Source organism: Chiloscyllium punctatum, chromosome 15, assembly GCF_047496795.1.
Source record: "Chiloscyllium punctatum isolate Juve2018m chromosome 15, sChiPun1.3, whole genome shotgun sequence".
Taxonomy (NCBI): domain Eukaryota; kingdom Metazoa; phylum Chordata; class Chondrichthyes; order Orectolobiformes; family Hemiscylliidae; genus Chiloscyllium; species Chiloscyllium punctatum.
The window spans coordinates 23281977-23304421 of record NC_092753.1 but is presented as its reverse complement, the minus strand read 5'-3'; the positions used below and the strand labels follow the sequence as shown (position 1 = coordinate 23304421).

General features: G+C 46.1%; 5 non-coding genes across 5 annotated transcripts; all 5 read right to left on the bottom strand.

The window, feature by feature from the left end:
- Window positions 1-2442: 2442 nt before the first annotated feature.
- On the bottom strand, window positions 2443-2514 carry trnag-ucc (transfer RNA glycine (anticodon UCC)). Its single transcript has one exon. It is a non-coding gene; the product is annotated as a tRNA-Gly (tRNA).
- Window positions 2515-6127: 3613 nt separating this feature from the next.
- On the bottom strand, window positions 6128-6199 carry trnag-ucc (transfer RNA glycine (anticodon UCC)). The gene has a single exon. It is a non-coding gene; the product is annotated as a tRNA-Gly (tRNA).
- Window positions 6200-9812: 3613 nt separating this feature from the next.
- trnas-gcu (transfer RNA serine (anticodon GCU)) lies at window positions 9813-9884 on the bottom strand. Its single transcript has one exon. It is a non-coding gene; the product is annotated as a tRNA-Ser (tRNA).
- A 3619-nt stretch (window positions 9885-13503) lies between these two features.
- trnag-ucc (transfer RNA glycine (anticodon UCC)) lies at window positions 13504-13575 on the bottom strand. Its single transcript has one exon. It is a non-coding gene; the product is annotated as a tRNA-Gly (tRNA).
- Window positions 13576-17186: 3611 nt separating this feature from the next.
- On the bottom strand, window positions 17187-17258 carry trnas-gcu (transfer RNA serine (anticodon GCU)). The gene has a single exon. It is a non-coding gene; the product is annotated as a tRNA-Ser (tRNA).
- Window positions 17259-22445: the final 5187 nt, after the last annotated feature.

The following is a 22445-nucleotide window of genomic DNA, read 5'->3' as shown; positions in this document are numbered from 1 at the left end:
ACCTGGTGTTGTGTGATGTTTAACTTCACAGCAAGGGGTAGTCATGGGCAGCTGTTTAGTGAAGGTCGCTTCCACTGATGTGGGAAGGCAGTGCACGCAAAACCCTCCCTGCCCTAGATAGGTAACCTGAACCAAGATGGGCTTTCCAAGGTCAGGGGGTGCAGAGTGCTGAGGCCGCTGTCATCATTTAGTTCCCATGGGTCCCAAGTCCTTGGGATGCCGTGGCGCCTTAATGATGAATGGGATTGTGTGCAACCGAGACAGGGTCGTGGCAGAACAGTGTCGAGAGTGTGTTGCTGGAAACGCACAGCAGGGAAATCGATGTTTCGGGCTCCAGCATCTACAGACCTCCCTGTCTCCGAGCAGAACAGTGTTATCCGCTCAGGTTTAAGCAGAACGTCCGCAGCTACTCCTGCGGGTCCAACGAAACACAAAGCGCTATCCGGGAAGGCAAACGTAGGGGGTGGGGTCAGCAAGCACAGCGTAGGGTGATCCCGGTTCGTGAGGGGAAAAAGAAAACGTAGTGCGGTGAAATTGACACAGGAAGTGAAATTGACAAAGGACGTGAAATTGACATTGTCAGAGCAAACCTGCGCAGGAAGGAGGGAGAGCGTCATGGAGGGGCGGTGGGCAAGATGGAAAGGACGGGGTCAAGGGAGGGCACAGACGGCAGTGTAAGGGCATGAGCAAGTGTTACCCTTCATGGTGTCGTGGGGGGATGAAAGTCGGGTCTACAGGCAATGATAGTCTCCAGCTGAGAGTCGTGAGAACCCGGAATCAGTGTGTGTGGGGGGTGCGGGGGGGACTGTGTGTGTGTGTGTGTGTATATGTGTGTGTGTGTGTGTGTGTGTGTCTGCGTGTGTGGGTGCATGCGTGTGTGTGTGGCTGCATGTGTGTGTGTGTGGGTGCATGTGTGGGTGTGTGTGGCTGTGTGTGTGTGTGTCTGTGTGTGTGTGTATGCATGTAGGGATATGCGGGTGTGTAAGAGTGTGTGTAGGTGCATGTGTGTGAGTGTACTGGGGTATCAATTTGTGAGAATGTGCGTGAGTGGCTGTGAATGTGGAAGTGTTTGAGTGAGTTTATGAGAGAGAGCTTGTGTTTGAGAGAGGGTATGCATGTGTGTGTGGGTCGGTAGGAGTGTGCTTTTGTGTGTGTGCGTGTACTTGTGTAGTGTCCGTGAAATAGTATACAGTGCAGTGTTGTCACGTGTCGTGTGACATGAACCAAAGTGCCCTGTTAAAGTCATCCCCATGGGTACCGAACTTGACTATCAGCCTCTGCTTGGCCACTTTGCATTGTTGGCTGTCCCATAGTGTGCCTTGGAGGATTGTCACCCAGGGGTCCGAGACCGAAAGGCACAGAGCGCTGAAGTGCTCTCCGACTGGGAGGCTAGAACCAGTCTGACTCAAGATTGGGACACAGACAGACTTTAACCTCACACCTTTAATGCATTGTCTGAGCTGAGATGGCATCTCTTGTTAGACAACCTGAAGTTATCTCGACAACGTAACTTTGAAAAGGTTCTGAGGTTCTTATATTAAAGAACGGAAACTAGTAAACCCATTATAAAAGATGAAAGGCTTAACCTAAATGTGTTTAATATATCATTTCAGCTGCATTAAACTGTAATCCTTTTGCTATAAATACTGCGTCTTATGGTCCTTCTTATCATCAGGTTGATCTACATCGGATACACTCCATCCATTCTTTATCCTTCAAAGAAAATCAGTCACCTTCATCAGACACTACCTTCCCTTAACAAATCCATGATGACTATATCGGATGATGACGTGGAGGAGCCTGTGGTGGACTGGGGAGGACAAAGTTCAAAATCACACAATACCAGGTTATCGTCCAAGTAGCTTTCGGAGCACTCCTAAAACTAGTGCTTCCAAGTAAAGCTGTTGGACTGTAATCTGGTGTTGTGTGATTTTTAACTTTATCCTGGATTAAACTTTCACTCACTGTGTGGTCACTTCTATCATCTCTCAGAGTTTTATCGAATCATTTTCTCATACTGGAAATATAAAAGCAGCTGGTGTCCACTCCTCCTATATCTGACCTGCACCTAAAACAATAACATTACCGATTCGATATGAGAAATAACGTTGTTTGGATATTTGTGAACTGTCCACCCACATTTCACTTGATATTAGGCTGTAGTTCACAAAAAACAAAATGAGAGTAATGTTGAAATGAGTGAAATCCGGAAACATTTCTTTCGAAATAAGATGGAAAACCAAGGAATTCTGCCATGACTCGTGTTTCTTTGAACCGTGCTCGACTTGACTCCTTCATCCTCCTGGGGACATCCTCAACTTCAAAGTTGTGTCTGCACTCCAGAGGTCTGGCAGACTCAATGTGATGTGCAGACGGAGGTGTTTCATTCCCACTGAATCGATCGGCTCTTTTGGTTGTGGAGTGGTGTTAAAATGCACGGCTTGCGATGGCCGGGAATCGAACCCGGGTCAACTGCTTGGAAGGCAGCTATGCTCACCACTATACCACCATCGCTACAGGCTAAAACGCTCTAGAAATCAGCTGATGTGCCATAATAGTTCTTGACTCGAAATTTCGTTGTTGTTTTGTTGGAAATTTTGCAGTGAAATATTAGAATTGAGAAGTCATCAAAGACCGAGTTTTACTGAGTGGATCGGTCTCCTGATGCCCCGCCTCACTTTTTAATACACACAAAGCAGCATTTCGGATTTCTCATCATCTGAAATCAATCAATAACAGAAATAGCACGAAAATCCCAGGGCAACCCTGGAACGATCACACAATTAAAACTTGTCAAGTTCTCAGAAAGGTTCACCGGACCGAAACGTCAACTCTGATTTCTCTTCATACAGCTTTACCACCGACTTCGGGTTTGGTTTCTGATTTACAGCGTAGACATAGTCATCGAGATAGAGATGTACAGCTCGGAAACAGACCCTTCGGTCCAACCTGCCCATGCCGACCAGATATCCCAACCCAATCTAGTCCCACCTGCCAGCACCCGGCCCATATCCTTCCAAACCCTTCCTATTCATATACCCATCCAAATGCCTGGAAAATGTTGCAATTGTACCAGCCTCCGCCACTTCCTCTGGCAGCTCATTCCACACACGTACCACCCTCTGGATGAAAGCGTTGACCCTTTGGTCGCTTTTATATCTTTCGCCTCTCACACTAAACCTATGCCCTCTAGTTCTGGACTCCCCGACCCCAGGGAAAAGACTTTGTCTATTTATCCTATCCATGCCCCACATAATTCTGCAGTTCTTTCAGTTTCTAAAACTTCTCAAGAGTTTTCTTAGAAAACAAAAACGGCAAAAACAGAGGAACCATTAGACTGAGGCCACGCTGCAGTAATTGTGGAGAGGAGGGAATTCCGGGTAACAGTTCGGGAAGCAGAACCCTCTCGAGGAATATGTATTAATTTGAAGTTCGATCCCGTTGATAGATTTGCAGGTTTCTCTTTTACTTTGTAGAAGAGGGGGAGGTGTCAGTCAGCAGTAAGGGGTTTTCACAGGAGGGCATGATTTGGAGATGCCAGTGTTGGACTGGGGTATAGAAAGTTAAAAATCACACAACACCAGGTTATAGACCAACAGGTTTAATTGGAAGCACTAGCTTTCGGAGCGCTGCTCCTTCATCAGGTGGTTGTCCGAAATCTAGAGCTTCCAATTAAATCTGTTGGACTATAACCTGGTGTTGTGTGATGTTTAACTTCACAGCCAGGGGTAGTCATGGGCAGCTGTTTAGTGAAGGTCGCTTCCACTGATGTGGGAAGGCAGTGCACGCAAAACCCTCCCTGCCCTAGATAGGTAACCTGAACCAAGATGGGCTTTCCAAGGTCAGGGGGTGCAGAGTGCTGAGGCCGCTGTCATCATTTAGTTCCCATGGGTCCCAAGTCCTTGGGATGCCGTGGCGCCTTAATGATGAATGGGATTGTGTGCAACCGAGACAGGGTCGTGGCAGAACAGTGTCGAGAGTGTGTTGCTGGAAACGCACAGCAGGGAAATCGATGTTTCGGGCTCCAGCATCTACAGACCTCCCTGTCTCCGAGCAGAACAGTGTTATCCGCTCAGGTTTAAGCAGAACGTCCGCAGCTACTCCTGCGGGTCCAACGAAACACAAAGCGCTATCCGGGAAGGCAAACGTAGGGGGTGGGGTCAGCAAGCACAGCGTAGGGTGATCCCGGTTCGTGAGGGGAAAAAGAAAACGTAGTGCGGTGAAATTAACATAGGAAGTGAAATTGACAAAGGACGTGAAATTGACATTGTCAGAGCAAACCTGCGCAGGAAGGAGGGAGAGCGTCATGGAGGGGCGGTGGGCAAGATGGAAAGGACGGGGTCAAGGGAGGGCACAGACGGCAGTGTAAGGGCATGAGCAAGTGTTACCCTTCATGGTGTCGTGGGGGGATGAAGGTCGGGTCTGCAGGCAATGATAGTCTCCAGCTGAGAGTCGTGAGAACCCGGAATCAGTGTGTGTGGGGGGGGCGGGGGGGACTGTGTGTGTGTGTGTGTGTATATGTGTGTGTGTGTGTGTGTGTGTGTCTGCGTGTGTGGGTGCATGCGTGTGTGTGTGGCTGCATGTGTGTGTGTGTGGGTGCATGTGTGGGTGTGTGTGGCTGTGTGTGTGTGTGTGTGTGTGTATGCATGTAGGGATATGCGGGTGTGTGAGAGTGTGTGTAGGTGCATGTGTGTGAGTGTACTGGGGTATCAATTTGTGAGAATGTGCGTGAGTGGCTGTGAATGTGGAAGTGTTTGAGTGAGTTTATGAGAGAGAGCTTGTGTTTGAGAGAGGGTATGCATGTGTGTGTGGGTCGGTAGGAGTGTGCTTTTGTGTGTGTGCGTGTACTTGTGTAGTGTCCGTGAAATAGTATACAGTGCAGTGTTGTCACGTGTCGTGTGACATGAACCAAAGTGCCCAGTTAAAGTCATCCCCATGGGTACCGAACTTGACTATCAGCCTCTGCTTGGCCACTTTGCATTGTTGGCTGTCCCATAGTCTGCCTTGCAGGATTGTCACCCAGGGGTCCGAGACCGAAAGGCACAGAGCGCTGAAGTGCTCTCCGACTGGGAGGCTAGAACCAGTCTGACTCAAGATTGGGACACAGACAGACTTTAACCTCACACCTTTAATGCATTGTCTGAGCTGAGATGGCATCTCTTGTTAGACAACCTGAAGTTATCTCGACAACGTAACTTTGAAAAGGTTCTGAGGTTCTTATATTAAAGAACGGAAACTAGTAAACCCATTATAAAAGATGAAAGGCTTAACCTAAATGTGTTTAATATATCATTTCAGCTGCATTAAACTGTAATCCTTTTGCTATAAATACTGCGTCTTATGGTCCTTCTTATCATCAGGTTGATCTACATCGGATACACTCCATCCATTCTTTATCCTTCAAAGAAAATCAGTCACCTTCATCAGACACTACCTTCCCTTAACAAATCCATGATGACTATATCGGATGATGACGTGGAGGAGCCTGTGGTGGACTGGGGAGGACAAAGTTCAAAATCACACAATACCAGGTTATCGTCCAAGTAGCTTTCGGAGCACTCCTAAAACTAGTGCTTCCAAGTAAAGCTGTTGGACTGTAATCTGGTGTTGTGTGATTTTTAACTTTATCCTGGATTAAACTTTCACTCACTGTGTGGTCACTTCTATCATCTCTCAGAGTTTTATCGAATCATTTTCTCATACTGGAAATATAAAAGCAGCTGGTGTCCACTCCTCCTATTTCTGACCTGCACCTAAAACAATAACATTACCGATTCGATATGAGAAATAACGTTGTTTGGATATTTGTGAACTGTCCACCCACATTTCACTTGATATTAGGCTGTAGTTCACAAAAAACAAAATGAGAGTAATGTTGAAATGAGTGAAATCCGGAAACATTTCTTTCGAAATAAGATGGAAAACCAAGGAATTCTGCCATGACTCGTGTTTCTTTGAACCGTGCTCGACTTGACTCCTTCATCCTCCTGGGGACATCCTCAACTTCAAAGTTGTGTCTGCACTCCAGAGGTCTGGCAGACTCAATGTGATGTGCAGACGGAGGTGTTTCATTCCCACTGAATCGATCGGCTCTTTTGGTTGTGGAGTGGTGTTAAAATGCACTGCTTGCGATGGCCGGGAATCGAACCCGGGCCAACTGCGTGGAAGGCAGCAATGCTCACCACTATACCACCATCGCTACAGGCTGAAGCGGTCTAGAAATCAGCTGATGTGCCATAATAGTTCTTGACTCGAAATTTCGTTGTTGTTTTGTTGGAAATTTTGCAGTGAAATATTAGAATTGAGAAGTCATCAAAGACCGAGTTTTACTGAGTGGATCGGTCTCCTGATGCCCCGCCTCACTTCTTAATACACACAAAGCAGCATTTCGGATTTCTCATCATCTGAAATCAATCAATAACAGAAATAGCACGAAAATCCCAGGGCAACCCTGGAACGATCACACAATTAAAACTTGTCAAGTTCTCAGAAAGGTTCACCGGTTCGAAACGTGAACTCTGATTTCTCTTCATACAGCTTTACCACCGACTTCGGGTTTGGTTTCTGATTTACAGCGTAGACATAGTCATCGAGATAGAGATGTACAGCTCGGAAACAGACCCTTCGGTCCAACCTGCCCATGCCGACCAGATATCCCAACCCAATCTAGTCCCACCTGCCAGCACCCGGCCCATATCCTTCCAAACCCTTCCTATTCATATACCCATCCAAATGCCTGGAAAATGTTGCAATTGTACCAGCCTCCGCCACTTCCTCTGGCAGCTCATTCCACACACGTACCACCCTCTGGATGAAAGCGTTGACCCTTTGGTCGCTTTTATATCTTTCGCCTCTCACACTAAACCTATGCCCTCTAGTTCTGGACTCCCCGACCCCAGGGAAAAGACTTTGTCTATTTATCCTATCCATGCCCCACATAATTCTGCAGTTCTTTCAGTTTCTAAAACTTCTCAAGAGTTTTCTTAGAAAACAAAAACGGCAAAAACAGAGGAACCATTAGACTGAGGCCACGCTGCAGTAATTGTGGAGAGGAGGGAATTCCGGGTAACAGTTCGGGAAGCAGAACCCTCTCGAGGAAGATGTATTAATTTGAAGTTCGATCCCGTTGATAGATTTGCAGGTTTCTCTTTTACTTTGTAGAAGAGGGGGAGGTGTCAGTCAGCAGTAAGGGGTTTTCACAGGAGGGCATGATTTGGAGATGCCAGTGTTGGACTGGGGTATAGAAAGTTAAAAATCACACAACACCAGGTTATAGACCAACAGGTTTAATTGGAAGCACTAGCTTTCGGAGCGCTGCTCCTTCATCAGGTGGTTGTCCGAAATCTAGAGCTTCCAATTAAATCTGTTGGACTATAACCTGGTGTTGTGTGATGTTTAACTTCACAGCAAGGGGTAGTCATGGGCAGCTGTTTAGTGAAGGTCGCTTCCACTGATGTGGGAAGGCAGTGCACGCAAAACCCTCCCTGCCCTAGATAGGTAACCTGAACCAAGATGGGCTTTCCAAGGTCAGGGGGTGCAGAGTGCTGAGGCCGCTGTCATCATTTAGTTCCCATGGGTCCCAAGTCCTTGGGATGCCGTGGCGCCTTAATGATGAATGGGATTGTGTGCAACCGAGACAGGGTCGTGGCAGAACAGTGTCGAGAGTGTGTTGCTGGAAACGCACAGCAGGGAAATCGATGTTTCGGGCTCCAGCATCTACAGACCTCCCTGTCTCCGAGCAGAACAGTGTTATCCGCTCAGGTTTAAGCAGAACGTCCGCAGCTACTCCTGCGGGTCCAACGAAACACAAAGCGCTATCCGGGAAGGCAAACGTAGGGGGTGGGGTCAGCAAGCACAGCGTAGGGTGATCCCGGTTCGTGAGGGGAAAAAGAAAACGAAGTGCGGTGAAATTGACACAGGAAGTGAAATTGACAAAGGACGTGAAATTGACATTGTCAGAGCAACCCTGCGCAGGAAGGAGGTAGAGCGTCATGGAGGGGCGGTGGGCAAGATGGAAAGGACGGGGTCAAGGGAGGGCACAGACGGCTGTGTAAGGGCATGAACAAGTGTTAACCTTCATGGTGTCGTGGGGGGATGAAGGTCGGGTCTGCAGGCAATGATAGTCTCCAGCTGAGAGTCGTGAGAACCCGGAATCAGTGTGTGTGGGGGGGGCGGGGGGGACTGTGTGTGTGTGTGTGTGTGTGTGTGTATGTGTGTGTGTGTGTGTGTGTGTGTGTGTGTCTGCGTGTGTGGGTGCATGCGTGTGTGTGTGGGTGCATGTGTGGGTGTGTGTCCTGTGTGTGTGTGTGTGTGTCTGCGCGTGTGGGTATGCATGTAGGGATATGCGGGTCTGTGAGAGTGTGTGTAGGTGCATGTGTGTGAGTGTACTGGGGTATCAATTTGTGAGAATGTGCGTGAGTTGCTGTGAATGTGGAAGTGTTTGAGTGAGTTTATGAGAGAGAGCTTGTGTTTGAGAGAGGGTATGCATGTGTGTGTGGGTCGGTAGGAGTGTGCTTCTGTGTGTGTGCGTGTACTTGTGAGTGTCCGTGAAATAGTATACAGTGCAGTGTTGTCACGTGTCGTGTGACATTGACCAAAGTGTCCAGTTAAAGTCATCCGCATGGGTACCGAACTTGACTATCAGCCTCTGCTTGGCCACTTTGCATTGTTGGCTGTCCCATAGTCTGCCTTGGAGGATTGTCACCCAGGGGTCTGAGACCGAAAGGCACAGAGCGCTGAAGTGCTCTCCGACTGGGAGGCTAGAACCAGTCTGACTCAAGATTGGGACACAGACAGACTTTAACCTCACACCTTTAATGCATTGTCTGAGCTGAGATGGCATCTCTTGTTAGACAACCTGAAGTTATCTCGACAACGTAACTTTGAAAAGGTTCTGAGGTTCTTATATTAAAGAACGGAAACTAGTAAACCCATTATAAAAGATGAAAGGCTTAACCTAAATGTGTTTAATATATCATTTCAGCTGCATTAAACTGTAATCCTTTTGCTATAAATACTGCGTCTTATGGTCCTTCTTATCATCAGGTTGATCTACATCGGATACACTCCATCCATTCTTTATCCTTCAAAGAAAATCAGTCACCTTCATCAGACACTACCTTCCCTTAATAAATCCATGATGACTATATCGGATGATGACGTGGAGGAGCCTGTGGTGGACTGGGGAGGACAAAGTTCAAAATCACACAATACCAGGTTATCGTCCAAGTAGCTTTCGGAGCACTCCTAAAACTAGTGCTTCCAAATTAAGCTGTTGGACTGTAATCTGGTGTTGTGTGATTTTTAACTTTATCCTGGATTAAACTTTCACTCACTGTGTGGTCACTTCTATCATCTCTCAGAGTTTTATCGAATCATTTTCTCATACTGGAAATATAAAAGCAGCTGGTGTCCACTCCTCCTATTTCTGACCTGCACCTAAAACAATAACATTACCGATTCGATATGAGAAATAACGTTGTTTGGATATTTGTGAACTGTCCACCCACATTTCACTTGATATTAGGCTGTAGTTCACAAAAAACAAAATGAGAGTAATGTTGAAATGAGTGAAATCCGGAGACATTTCTTTCGAAATAAGATGGAAAACCAAGGAATTCTGCCATGACTCGTGTTTCTTTGAACCGTGCTCGACTTGACTCCTTAATCCTCCTGGGGACATCCTCAACTTCAAAGTTGTGTCTGCACTCCAGAGGTCTGGCAGACTCAATGTGATGTGCAGACGGAGGTGTTTCATTCCCACTGAATCGATCGGCTCTTTTGGTTGTGGAGTGGTGTTAAAATGCACTGCTTGCGATGGCTGGGAATCGAACCCTGATCAACTGCTTAGCAGGCAGCTATGCTCACCACTGTACCACCCTCGCTACAGCCCGAAGGGCTCTTGAAATCAGCTGATGTGCCATAATAGTTCTTGACTCGAAATTTCGTTTATGTTTTGTTGGAGATTTTGCAGTGAAATATTAGAATTGAGAAGTCATCAAAGACCGAGTTTTACTGAGTGGATCGGTCTCCTGATGCCCCGCCTCACTTTTTAATACACACAAAGCAGCATTTCGGATTTCTCATCATCTGAAATCAATCAATAACAGAAATAGCACGAAAATCCCAGGGCAACCCTGGAACGATCGCACAATTAAAACTTGTCAAGTTCTCAGAAAGGTTCACCGGACCGAAACGTGAACTCTGATTTCTCTTCATACAGCTTTATCACCGACTTCGGGTTTGGTTTCTGATTTACAGCGTAGACATAGTCTTCGAGATAGAGATGTACAGCTCGGAAACAGACCCTTCGATCCAACCTGCCCATGCCGACCAGATATCCCAACCCAATCTAGTCCCACCTGCCAGCACCCGGCCCATATCCTTCCAAACCCTTCCTATTCATATACCCATCCAAATGCCTGGAAAATGTTGCAATTGTACCAGCCTCCGCCACTTCCTCTGGCAGCTCATTCCACACACGTACCACCCTCTGGATGAAAGCGTTGACCCTTTGGTCGCTTTTATATCTTTCGCCTCTCACACTAAACCTATGCCCTCTAGTTCTGGACTCCCCGACCCCAGGGAAAAGACTTTGTCTATTTATCCTATCCATGCCCCACATAATTCTGCAGTTCTTTCAGTTTCTAAAACTTCTCAAGAGTTTTCTTAGAAAACAAAAACGGCAAAAACAGAGGAACCATTAGACTGAGGCCACGCTGCAGTAATTGTGGAGAGGAGGGAATTCCGGGTAACAGTTCGGGAAGCAGAACCCTCTCGAGGAATATGTATTAATTTGAAGTTCGATCCCGTTGATAGATTTGCAGGTTTCTCTTTTACTTTGTAGAAGAGGGGGAGGTGTCAGTCAGCAGTAAGGGGTTTTCACAGGAGGGCATGATTTGGAGATGCCAGTGTTGGACTGGGGTATAGAAAGTTAAAAATCACACAACACCAGGTTATAGACCAACAGGTTTAATTGGAAGCACTAGCTTTCGGAGCGCTGCTCCTTCATCAGGTGGTTGTCCGAAATCTAGAGCTTCCAATTAAATCTGTTGGACTATAACCTGGTGTTGTGTGATGTTTAACTTCACAGCAAGGGGTAGTCATGGGCAGCTGTTTAGTGAAGGTCGCTTCCACTGATGTGGGAAGGCAGTGCACGCAAAACCCTCCCTGCCCTAGATAGGTAACCTGAACCAAGATGGGCTTTCCAAGGTCAGGGGGTGCAGAGTGCTGAGGCCGCTGTCATCATTTAGTTCCCATGGGTCCCAAGTCCTTGGGATGCCGTGGCGCCTTAATGATGAATGGGATTGTGTGCAACCGAGACAGGGTCGTGGCAGAACAGTGTCGAGAGTGTGTTGCTGGAAACGCACAGCAGGGAAATCGATGTTTCGGGCTCCAGCATCTACAGACCTCCCTGTCTCCGAGCAGAACAGTGTTATCCGCTCAGGTTTAAGCAGAACGTCCGCAGCTACTCCTGCGGGTCCAACGAAACACAAAGCGCTATCCGGGAAGGCAAACGTAGGGGGTGGGGTCAGCAAGCACAGCGTAGGGTGATCCCGGTTCGTGAGGGGAAAAAGAAAACGTAGTGCGGTGAAATTGACACAGGAAGTGAAATTGACAAAGGACGTGAAATTGACATTGTCAGAGCAAACCTGCGCAGGAAGGAGGGAGAGCGTCATGGAGGGGCGGTGGGCAAGATGGAAAGGACGGGGTCAAGGGAGGGCACAGACGGCAGTGTAAGGGCATGAGCAAGTGTTACCCTTCATGGTGTCGTGGGGGGATGAAAGTCGGGTCTACAGGCAATGATAGTCTCCAGCTGAGAGTCGTGAGAACCCGGAATCAGTGTGTGTGGGGGGTGCGGGGGGGACTGTGTGTGTGTGTGTGTGTATATGTGTGTGTGTGTGTGTGTGTGTGTCTGCGTGTGTGGGTGCATGCGTGTGTGTGTGGCTGCATGTGTGTGTGTGTGGGTGCATGTGTGGGTGTGTGTGGCTGTGTGTGTGTGTGTCTGTGTGTGTGTGTATGCATGTAGGGATATGCGGGTGTGTAAGAGTGTGTGTAGGTGCATGTGTGTGAGTGTACTGGGGTATCAATTTGTGAGAATGTGCGTGAGTGGCTGTGAATGTGGAAGTGTTTGAGTGAGTTTATGAGAGAGAGCTTGTGTTTGAGAGAGGGTATGCATGTGTGTGTGGGTCGGTAGGAGTGTGCTTTTGTGTGTGTGCGTGTACTTGTGTAGTGTCCGTGAAATAGTATACAGTGCAGTGTTGTCACGTGTCGTGTGACATGAACCAAAGTGCCCAGTTAAAGTCATCCCCATGGGTACCGAACTTGACTATCAGCCTCTGCTTGGCCACTTTGCATTGTTGGCTGTCCCATAGTGTGCCTTGGAGGATTGTCACCCAGGGGTCCGAGACCGAAAGGCACAGAGCGCTGAAGTGCTCTCCGACTGGGAGGCTAGAACCAGTCTGACTCAAGATTGGGACACAGACAGACTTTAACCTCACACCTTTAATGCATTGTCTGAGCTGAGATGGCATCTCTTGTTAGACAACCTGAAGTTATCTCGACAACGTAACTTTGAAAAGGTTCTGAGGTTCTTATATTAAAGAACGGAAACTAGTAAACCCATTATAAAAGATGAAAGGCTTAACCTAAATGTGTTTAATATATCATTTCAGCTGCATTAAACTGTAATCCTTTTGCTATAAATACTGCGTCTTATGGTCCTTCTTATCATCAGGTTGATCTACATCGGATACACTCCATCCATTCTTTATCCTTCAAAGAAAATCAGTCACCTTCATCAGACACTACCTTCCCTTAACAAATCCATGATGACTATATCGGATGATGACGTGGAGGAGCCTGTGGTGGACTGGGGAGGACAAAGTTCAAAATCACACAATACCAGGTTATCGTCCAAGTAGCTTTCGGAGCACTCCTAAAACTAGTGCTTCCAAGTAAAGCTGTTGGACTGTAATCTGGTGTTGTGTGATTTTTAACTTTATCCTGGATTAAACTTTCACTCACTGTGTGGTCACTTCTATCATCTCTCAGAGTTTTATCGAATCATTTTCTCATACTGGAAATATAAAAGCAGCTGGTGTCCACTCCTCCTATATCTGACCTGCACCTAAAACAATAACATTACCGATTCGATATGAGAAATAACGTTGTTTGGATATTTGTGAACTGTCCACCCACATTTCACTTGATATTAGGCTGTAGTTCACAAAAAACAAAATGAGAGTAATGTTGAAATGAGTGAAATCCGGAAACATTTCTTTCGAAATAAGATGGAAAACCAAGGAATTCTGCCATGACTCGTGTTTCTTTGAACCGTGCTCGACTTGACTCCTTCATCCTCCTGGGGACATCCTCAACTTCAAAGTTGTGTCTGCACTCCAGAGGTCTGGCAGACTCAATGTGATGTGCAGACGGAGGTGTTTCATTCCCACTGAATCGATCGGCTCTTTTGGTTGTGGAGTGGTGTTAAAATGCACTGCTTGCGATGGCCGGGAATCGAACCCGGGTCAACTGCTTGGAAGGCAGCTATGCTCACCACTATACCACCATCGCTACAGGCTGAAGCGCTCTAGAAATCAGCTGATGTGCCATAATAGTTCTTGACTCGAAATTTCGTTGTTGTTTTGTTGGAAATTTTGCAGTGAAATATTAGAATTGAGAAGTCATCAAAGACTGAGTTTTACTGAGTGGATCGGTCTCCTGATGCCCCGCCTCACTTTTTAATACACACAAAGCAGCATTTCGGATTTCTCATCATCTGAAATCAATCAATAACAGAAATAGCACGAAAATCCCAGGGCAACCCTGGAACGATCACACAATTAAAACTTGTCAAGTTCTCAGAAAGGTTCACCGGACCGAAACGTCAACTCTGATTTCTCTTCATACAGCTTTACCACCGACTTCGGGTTTGGTTTCTGATTTACAGCGTAGACATAGTCATCGAGATAGAGATGTACAGCTCGGAAACAGACCCTTCGGTCCAACCTGCCCATGCCGACCAGATATCCCAACCCAATCTAGTCCCACCGGCCAGCACCCGGCCCATATCCTTCCAAACCCTTCCTCTTCATATACCCATCCAAATGCCTGGAAAATGTTGCAATTGTACCAGCCTCCGCCACTTCCTCTGGCAGCTCATTCCACACACGTACCACCCTCTGGATGAAAGCGTTGACCCTTTGGTCGCTTTTATATCTTTCGCCTCTCACACTAAACCTATGCCCTCTAGTTCTGGACTCCCCGACCCCAGGGAAAAGACTTTGTCTATTTATCCTATCCATGCCCCACATAATTCTGCAGTTCTTTCAGTTTCTAAAACTTCTCAAGAGTTTTCTTAGAAAACAAAAACGGCAAAAACAGAGGAACCATTAGACTGAGGCCACGCTGCAGTAATTGTGGAGAGGAGGGAATTCCGGGTAACAGTTCGGGAAGCAGAACCCTCTCGAGGAATATGTATTAATTTGAAGTTCGATCCCGTTGATAGATTTGCAGGTTTCTCTTTTACTTTGTAGAAGAGGGGGAGGTGTCAGTCAGCAGTAAGGGGTTTTCACAGGAGGGCATGATTTGGAGATGCCAGTGTTGGACTGGGGTATAGAAAGTTAAAAATCACACAACACCAGGTTATAGACCAACAGGTTTAATTGGAAGCACTAGCTTTCGGAGCGCTGCTCCTTCATCAGGTGGTTGTCCGAAATCTAGAGCTTCCAATTAAATCTGTTGGACTATAACCTGGTGTTGTGTGATGTTTAACTTCACAGCCAGGGGTAGTCATGGGCAGCTGTTTAGTGAAGGTCGCTTCCACTGATGTGGGAAGGCAGTGCACGCAAAACCCTCCCTGCCCTAGATAGGTAACCTGAACCAAGATGGGCTTTCCAAGGTCAGGGGGTGCAGAGTGCTGAGGCCGCTGTCATCATTTAGTTCCCATGGGTCCCAAGTCCTTGGGATGCCGTGGCGCCTTAATGATGAATGGGATTGTGTGCAACCGAGACAGGGTCGTGGCAGAACAGTGTCGAGAGTGTGTTGCTGGAAACGCAGAGCAGGGAAATCGATGTTTCGGGCTCCAGCATCTACAGACCTCCCTGTCTCCGAGCAGAACAGTGTTATCCGCTCAGGTTTAAGCAGAACGTCCGCAGCTACTCCTGCGGGTCCAACGAAACACAAAGCGCTATCCGGGAAGGCAAACGTAGGGGGTGGGGTCAGCAAGCACAGCGTAGGGTGATCCCGGTTCGTGAGGGGAAAAAGAAAACGTAGTGCGGTGAAATTAACATAGGAAGTGAAATTGACAAAGGACGTGAAATTGACATTGTCAGAGCAAACCTGCGCAGGAAGGAGGGAGAGCGTCATGGAGGGGCGGTGGGCAAGATGGAAAGGACGGGGTCAAGGGAGGGCACAGACGGCTGTGTAAGGGCATGAACAAGTGTTAACCTTCATGGTGTCGTGGGGGGATGAAGGTCGGGTCTGCAGGCAATGATAGTCTCCAGCTGAGAGTCGTGAGAACCCGGAATCAGTGTGTGTGGGGGGGGCGGGGGGGACTGTGTGTGTGTGTGTGTGTGTATATGTGTGTGTGTGTGTGTGTGTGTGTGTGTGTGTCTGCGTGTGTGGGTGCATGCGTGTGTGTGTGGGTGCATGTGTGGGTGTGTGTCCTGTGTGTGTGTGTGTGTGTCTGCGCGTGTGGGTATGCATGTAGGGATATGCGGGTCTGTGAGAGTGTGTGTAGGTGCATGTGTGTGAGTGTACTGGGGTATCAATTTGTGAGAATGTGCGTGAGTTGCTGTGAATGTGGAAGTGTTTGAGTGAGTTTATGAGAGAGAGCTTGTGTTTGAGAGAGGGTATGCATGTGTGTGTGGGTCGGTAGGAGTGTGCTTCTGTGTGTGTGCGTGTACTTGTGAGTGTCCGTGAAATAGTATACAGTGCAGTGTTGTCACGTGTCGTGTGACATTGACCAAAGTGTCCAGTTAAAGTCATCCGCATGGGTACCGAACTTGACTATCAGCCTCTGCTTGGCCACTTTGCATTGTTGGCTGTCCCATAGTCTGCCTTGGAGGATTGTCACCCAGGGGTCTGAGACCGAAAGGCACAGAGCGCTGAAGTGCTCTCCGACTGGGAGGCTAGAACCAGTCTGACTCAAGATTGGGACACAGACAGACTTTAACCTCACACCTTTAATGCATTGTCTGAGCTGAGATGGCATCTCTTGTTAGACAACCTGAAGTTATCTCGACAACGTAACTTTGAAAAGGTTCTGAGGTTCTTATATTAAAGAACGGAAACTAGTAAACCCATTATAAAAGATGAAAGGCTTAACCTAAATGTGTTTAATATATCATTTCAGCTGCATTAAACTGTAATCCTTTTGCTATAAATACTGCGTCTTATGGTCCTTCTTATCATCAGGTTGATCTACATCGGATACACTCCATCCATTCTTTATCCTTCAAAGAAAATCAGTCACCTTCATCAGACACTACCTTCCCTTAATAAATCCATGATGACTATATCGGATGATGACGTGGAGGAGCCTGTGGTGGACTGGGGAGGACAAAGTTCAAAATCACACAATACCAGGTTATCGTCCAAGTAGCTTTCGGAGCACTCCTAAAACTAGTGCTTCCAAATTAAGCTGTTGGACTGTAATCTGGTGTTGTGTGATTTTTAACTTTATCCTGGATTAAACTTTCACTCACTGTGTGGTCACTTCTATCATCTCTCAGAGTTTTATCGAATCATTTTCTCATACTGGAAATATAAAAGCAGCTGGTGTCCACTCCTCCTATTTCTGACCTGCACCTAAAACAATAACATTACCGATTCGATATGAGAAATAACGTTGTTTGGATATTTGTGAACTGTCCACCCACATTTCACTTGATATTAGGCTGTAGTTCACAAAAAACAAAATGAGAGTAATGTTGAAATGAGTGAAATCCGGAGACATTTCTTTCGAAATAAGATGGAAAACGAAGGAATTCTGCCATGACTCTACTTTCTTTGATCCGTGCTCGACTTGACTCCTTAATCCTCCTGGGGACATCCTCAACTTCAAAGTTGTGTCTGCACTCCAGAGGTCTGGCAGACTCAATGTGATGTGCAGACGGAGGTGTTTCATTCCCACTGAATCGATCGGCTCTTTTGGTTGTGGAGTGGTGTTAAAATGCACTGCTTGCGATGGCTGGGAATCGAACCCTGATCAACTGCTTAGCAGGCAGCTATGCTCACCACTGTACCACCCTCGCTACAGCCCGAAGTGCTCTTGAAATCAGCTGATGTGCCATAATAGTTCTTGACTCGAAATTTCGTTGTTGTTTTGTTGGAAATTTTGCAGTGAAATATTAGAATTGAGAAGTCATCAAAGACCGAGTTTTACTGAGTGGATCGGTCTCCTGATGCCCCGCCTCACTTTTTAATACACACAAAGCAGCATTTCGGATTTCTCATCATCTGAAATCAATCAATAACAGAAATAGCACGAAAATCCCAGGGCAACCCTGGAACGATCGCACAATTAAAACTTGTCAAGTTCTCAGAAAGGTTCACCGGACCGAAACGTGAACTCTGATTTCTCTTCATACAGCTTTATCACCGACTTCGGGTTTGGTTTCTGATTTACAGCGTAGACATAGTCTTCGAGATAGAGATGTACAGCTCGGAAACAGACCCTTCGATCCAACCTGCCCATGCCGACCAGATATCCTAACCCAATCTAGTCCCACCTGCCAGCACCCGGCCCATATCCTTCCAAACCCTTCCTATTCATATACCCATCCAAATGCCTGGAAAATGTTGCAATTGTACCAGCCTCCGCCACTTCCTCTGGCAGCTCATTCCACACACGTACCACCCTCTGGATGAAAGCGTTGACCCTTTGGTCGCTTTTATATCTTTCGCCTCTCACACTAAACCTATGCCGTCTAGTTCTGGACTCCCCGACCCCAGGGAAAATTCTGCAGTTCTTTCAGTTTCTAAAACTTCTCAAGAGTTTTCTTAGAAAACAAAAACGGCAAAAACAGAGGAACCATTAGACTGGGAGGAAGTGGTAGCCAGGCACAGTGATGTCGGGACAGGAATACCGATCAATGCAGGGGACACAGAGAGTAGGGTCACTGGACAAGGGATTATTGGATCACAGCCCCTATTGTAGCAGTCCACCCATGCACTACCCTCAGGTACTCAGCGAAACGGTGCCCATCCACAGAGAGAGCATCCGCAGGCCTCCTATATTATGATTGAGCCATTTCCCCAACACGCGAGACCCTTGGGCTACTGCAGGAGCGAGGTTTTGCAGGCTGTCTCTAAACGCTCCTCACACTCCCCGTCTGCGAATCCAATCCACGTGGAGGTAGGGGGGACATTTCATTGTCTCAGTGAGGAAGTCCTTGAGGAGTGGGATAGGTTAATGAACTCTCTGTCTCAGGAGCAAAGAATCCAGTTGAAATGATTGGTGCAGCAGCATGACAACATATGCAGGAATAAGATGAGGAGGTCTAATACTGTTGTGCATGAGCTGGAAGTTGGGAATGCTGATGCATAAAATAACACCCCTGCAGACTTCTTCATTTCAAAGCCACACAGGTCCAGAAGGAAGTGGATGTGATGCTTAACGGAGATATCTTCGAACTGAGTCAGAGCAAGTGGAGTTCGCCGATCGTGATAGTTCCCAAACCTGACAAGACTCAATGGTTTTGTGTGGACTGTTGGAAGATCAATGCCGTAACAAAACCAGACTCATACAAGATTGGAGGACTGTAGGGTGAAGGTTGGATAAACTAGTTACATCAGAAAGTTGGACTTACTGTGTGGTTATTGACAGGTACCTTTATCAGAGAAAGTGAAAGAGGTTTCTGCGTTTGTCATTCCAAATGGGCTATATCAATTCAAAGTCGAATGAAGAACACACCAGCCACATCCCAAAGATTTATGAACAGAGTCGTGGCTGAGTTAACAAACTGTGCAGTTTATCTGGATGATATATTGATGTTTAGCAAGTCATGGAAAGATCACATGGTACAGTTGGCAGAGCTCTTTGTACAATTAAGAGAAATAAAACCGTAATAAATGTAAAGAAAACAGAATTTGCGAAAACCGAGGTGATGCTTTTGGGGCATAAAATCTGTCATGGAAGGTTGACCTCAAGGATCGCAAAGACAAAGGCCATCAAGGAATTTCATCTGACAGCACGTGTTATTGTGAATTCAACAGATAAATTACAACTAAGATTGGACAGATACCTTATGTTATGTATATGTGTGCAGAAATTTAATATGATCTTAAATTAATGTCTTATGTATTTTATTGTAATGGGATTTAAGAATTAGAAAAAAGATGAAGCAGTTGTTTCATTATGATGGTCCATCTTTTTCTTAACCGGGGGGGAGGTGTTATGAAGTTGAAGTTTAAGAGAGAGTAAATGCTGTTCTGAACTGAGAGCTGACACGCACCTGTGGTGACTAGATGGCAGTTTCAGAGAGTATTGGAAATTTGAAAATATGTATAATTTGGCTGTGAAATGGATACATGAGTTGGTTGCTGCTTTGACAAGAATTCAAACTTAACCAATCATTTTGAATTATGCCCCAGGATACCTAAACCCAATCGCGTTTGTATTTATTGTTTTTGCACACATACAACCAGTGAGACGATCTGATGTTGGGGTATTAAAAAAAAAGCCGGCATTTAGAAAGTCTGACAGAGCAACTGTTATTGAGAGAGTAACTGCTATCAAGAAAGACTGCCATTCAAAAACACTCTCTGTCAGAGGTATCTTCTTCATATGAAATATCTTCACATTAAAAGGCAGAAAGCAACCCAGAGAGATCTTCAGCCAAAAGAAGACAGACACCGGAGACGACAGCCACTGTATGGTTTTGAAACTAAATTGATGTAATATTAATATATTTTTTATTGGAAGAGTTCATTGTTATAGAATTGTAGGCAGACAATAAGCAGTTAAGAGAGGGAGGAAGGAGCTTAGAGTTGTGATTTGTTGTTTCATGTTCACTTTTAGAGTTAAGGAATAAATTAATGTTATTTTCTCTAAATTGTGGAATTTGGATGTTCTCTATTACTCATATTTTAACAGATTATGAGGTGAGGTGAACCTTTTTGGGTGTTTCGTTTAATTAACAGAGGAGTTCACCACCTGTGTCATAATACAATACATAAAGCCATAGTATCATCACAGAAGACAGAATGATGCTGCCTCCGGAGATGAGTGACTGGGCTTGCAACAATGGTGAGCTGTCAGAGTAATAATGGACATGGTGATTGGCCATTGGTGTTGGTGTGATGATGTGGGCGGTCAGGCAGAGGAATGATGGCATGAATGCCAATAGGATGGGAATGTTGGTGAGGTATGTGTGAGAAAGAGAGTGATAATGTACATGGAGACTGGACATGGAGATGTGCATGCTGGGTTTAGAGTGATGGTGGGTTAGGTATGGAGTGCTATGATGGCCATGGTAACTGACCATTGGGATGCCAGTAATGTTGGATTCTGGGAATGGCAAATAGGATGTGGGAGATAGTGCAGAGGAGGTTTGGTGATGAACATGGAAACTCGCCAATAACATAGCAGTGATGGTGAGCTGGGCAGTAGGACACAGGATGAAGGATGTGGATACTGTATTTCAGAGTTTTGATTCAGAAATCTTTTGAGGTATCAAGTGGATTCAGTGAACAGTTAGGAAGGCAAATGCAATGTTTGCATTTGTTTTGAATGGACTAGAATACAAGAGCAGAAGTGAACTGTTGAGGCTGTACAAAGTTCTGGTCAGACGGCATTTTCTACATTGTGAGCAGCTATGAGCCCTGTGTCAAAAGAGGGATGTGTTACCCAAGGAAGTGACAGAGAAGGTCTACAAGAATGGTTCTGGGTTGTCATATGAGGAGAAGTTGAGGAATCTGAGCCAGAACACAAGGCTGAGTAGATAGATGATGTGGGGCCTCACTGAAAATTATAGACAGTTACCTTGGATGAGGGGAATGGCCAATTCGATGGGGGCTAATAGTTGGGATGAATGTGTTGCTTGACGTGGAGATTGTCCAATGGGATGAGAGAAATGGTGTGGGAAAGTGAGAGTAATGATGGACATGGTGTGTGGAATGAGGATGGTGTGGAGGTTTGGAACAGTGTAGGGATGGGGATGATATGAGATATGTGATAGTGTGGAGGATGAAGACAGGGGATGGAGATTGTTAAAAATCACACGGCACCAGGTTGTAGTCCAACAGGTTTATTTGGAAGTACCAGCATTCACAGCACTGCTCCCTCATGAGGGAGCTGTGGAGCAGGACTATAAGACACAGACTTTATAGAAAAAGATCACAGTGTCATGCAACTGAAATGATATGTTGAACAAACCTAGATTGCTGTTAAGTCTTTCATCTTTTAGAATGGGCTGCAGGTTTCAGTTCATTAATATGTAAATCCCAGAACTTCTTTCAAGTCACATGCTTGAGATAACTTCAGGCTTTATTAGAAAAGAGATGACATTTCAGCTCAGACAATGCATTAACTGTGTGAAGTTAGAGCCTGTCTGTATCTTAATCTTGAGCCAGACTGGTTCTATTTCCAAAGTAGGAATTTGTAAAATGTTACATGGATTGACTTGCTTGCATTGACTGCTTGCAAATTGTGTGCTTTTTGAACAAAATAGAATCTATCTGCAATTACAATACTGTAAACGCAAAATCACCCCATAGACTTACATGAGTGTGTGCGTGCATGTAAGTCTCAGAGACTCTGAGTGATTTTATGTGGGTGTGTGGTAAAGACTGTGAGTGTGTGCATGTAAGTGTTAATGCTTGTGAGAGGGTGTGTTTGCGTGTGTGCATTCTTGGTAGAGTGTGTGCATGAGTATGACGGAGAATAAGCCTGTGAGAGAGTGTGTACATGGGTGTGAGTGTGGGTGGTGTATGTGTGTGTATGATAGGGTCCATGTGAGTATGTAACAGTGTGTGGGTATTGTGTAGTGCGGTCCCCTGTAGTGTGGCATGAACCCAAAATCCTGGTTGAAGCTATCCTCATGGGTACCAAACTTATATGAGCCTCTGCCCGGCCACAGTGCAATGTTGCGTATCCCGAAGTCGGCCTTGGAGGACAGTCCCCTGAAGATCTGAGGCCGGATGTCCCTGACTGCTGAAGTGTTCCCTGACTGGGAGAGAATGTGCCTCCACATCTTGATTTATTGTAGTCACGTGTACCCAAGTAGAGTGAAATAAACAGGCAGGAGGCTGGAAGAACACAGCAAGCCAGGCAGCATCAGGAGGTGGAGATGTCGATGTTTCGGGTATAACTCTTCTTCAAGACCTCCTGATGCTACCTGGCTTGCTGTGTCCTCCAGCCTCCTGCAGTATTTTTTGTCGTAATCTAAGTGCAGCTTTGTTTTGTGAGCAGAACAAGCAGATCATAACAAGCAAGGACA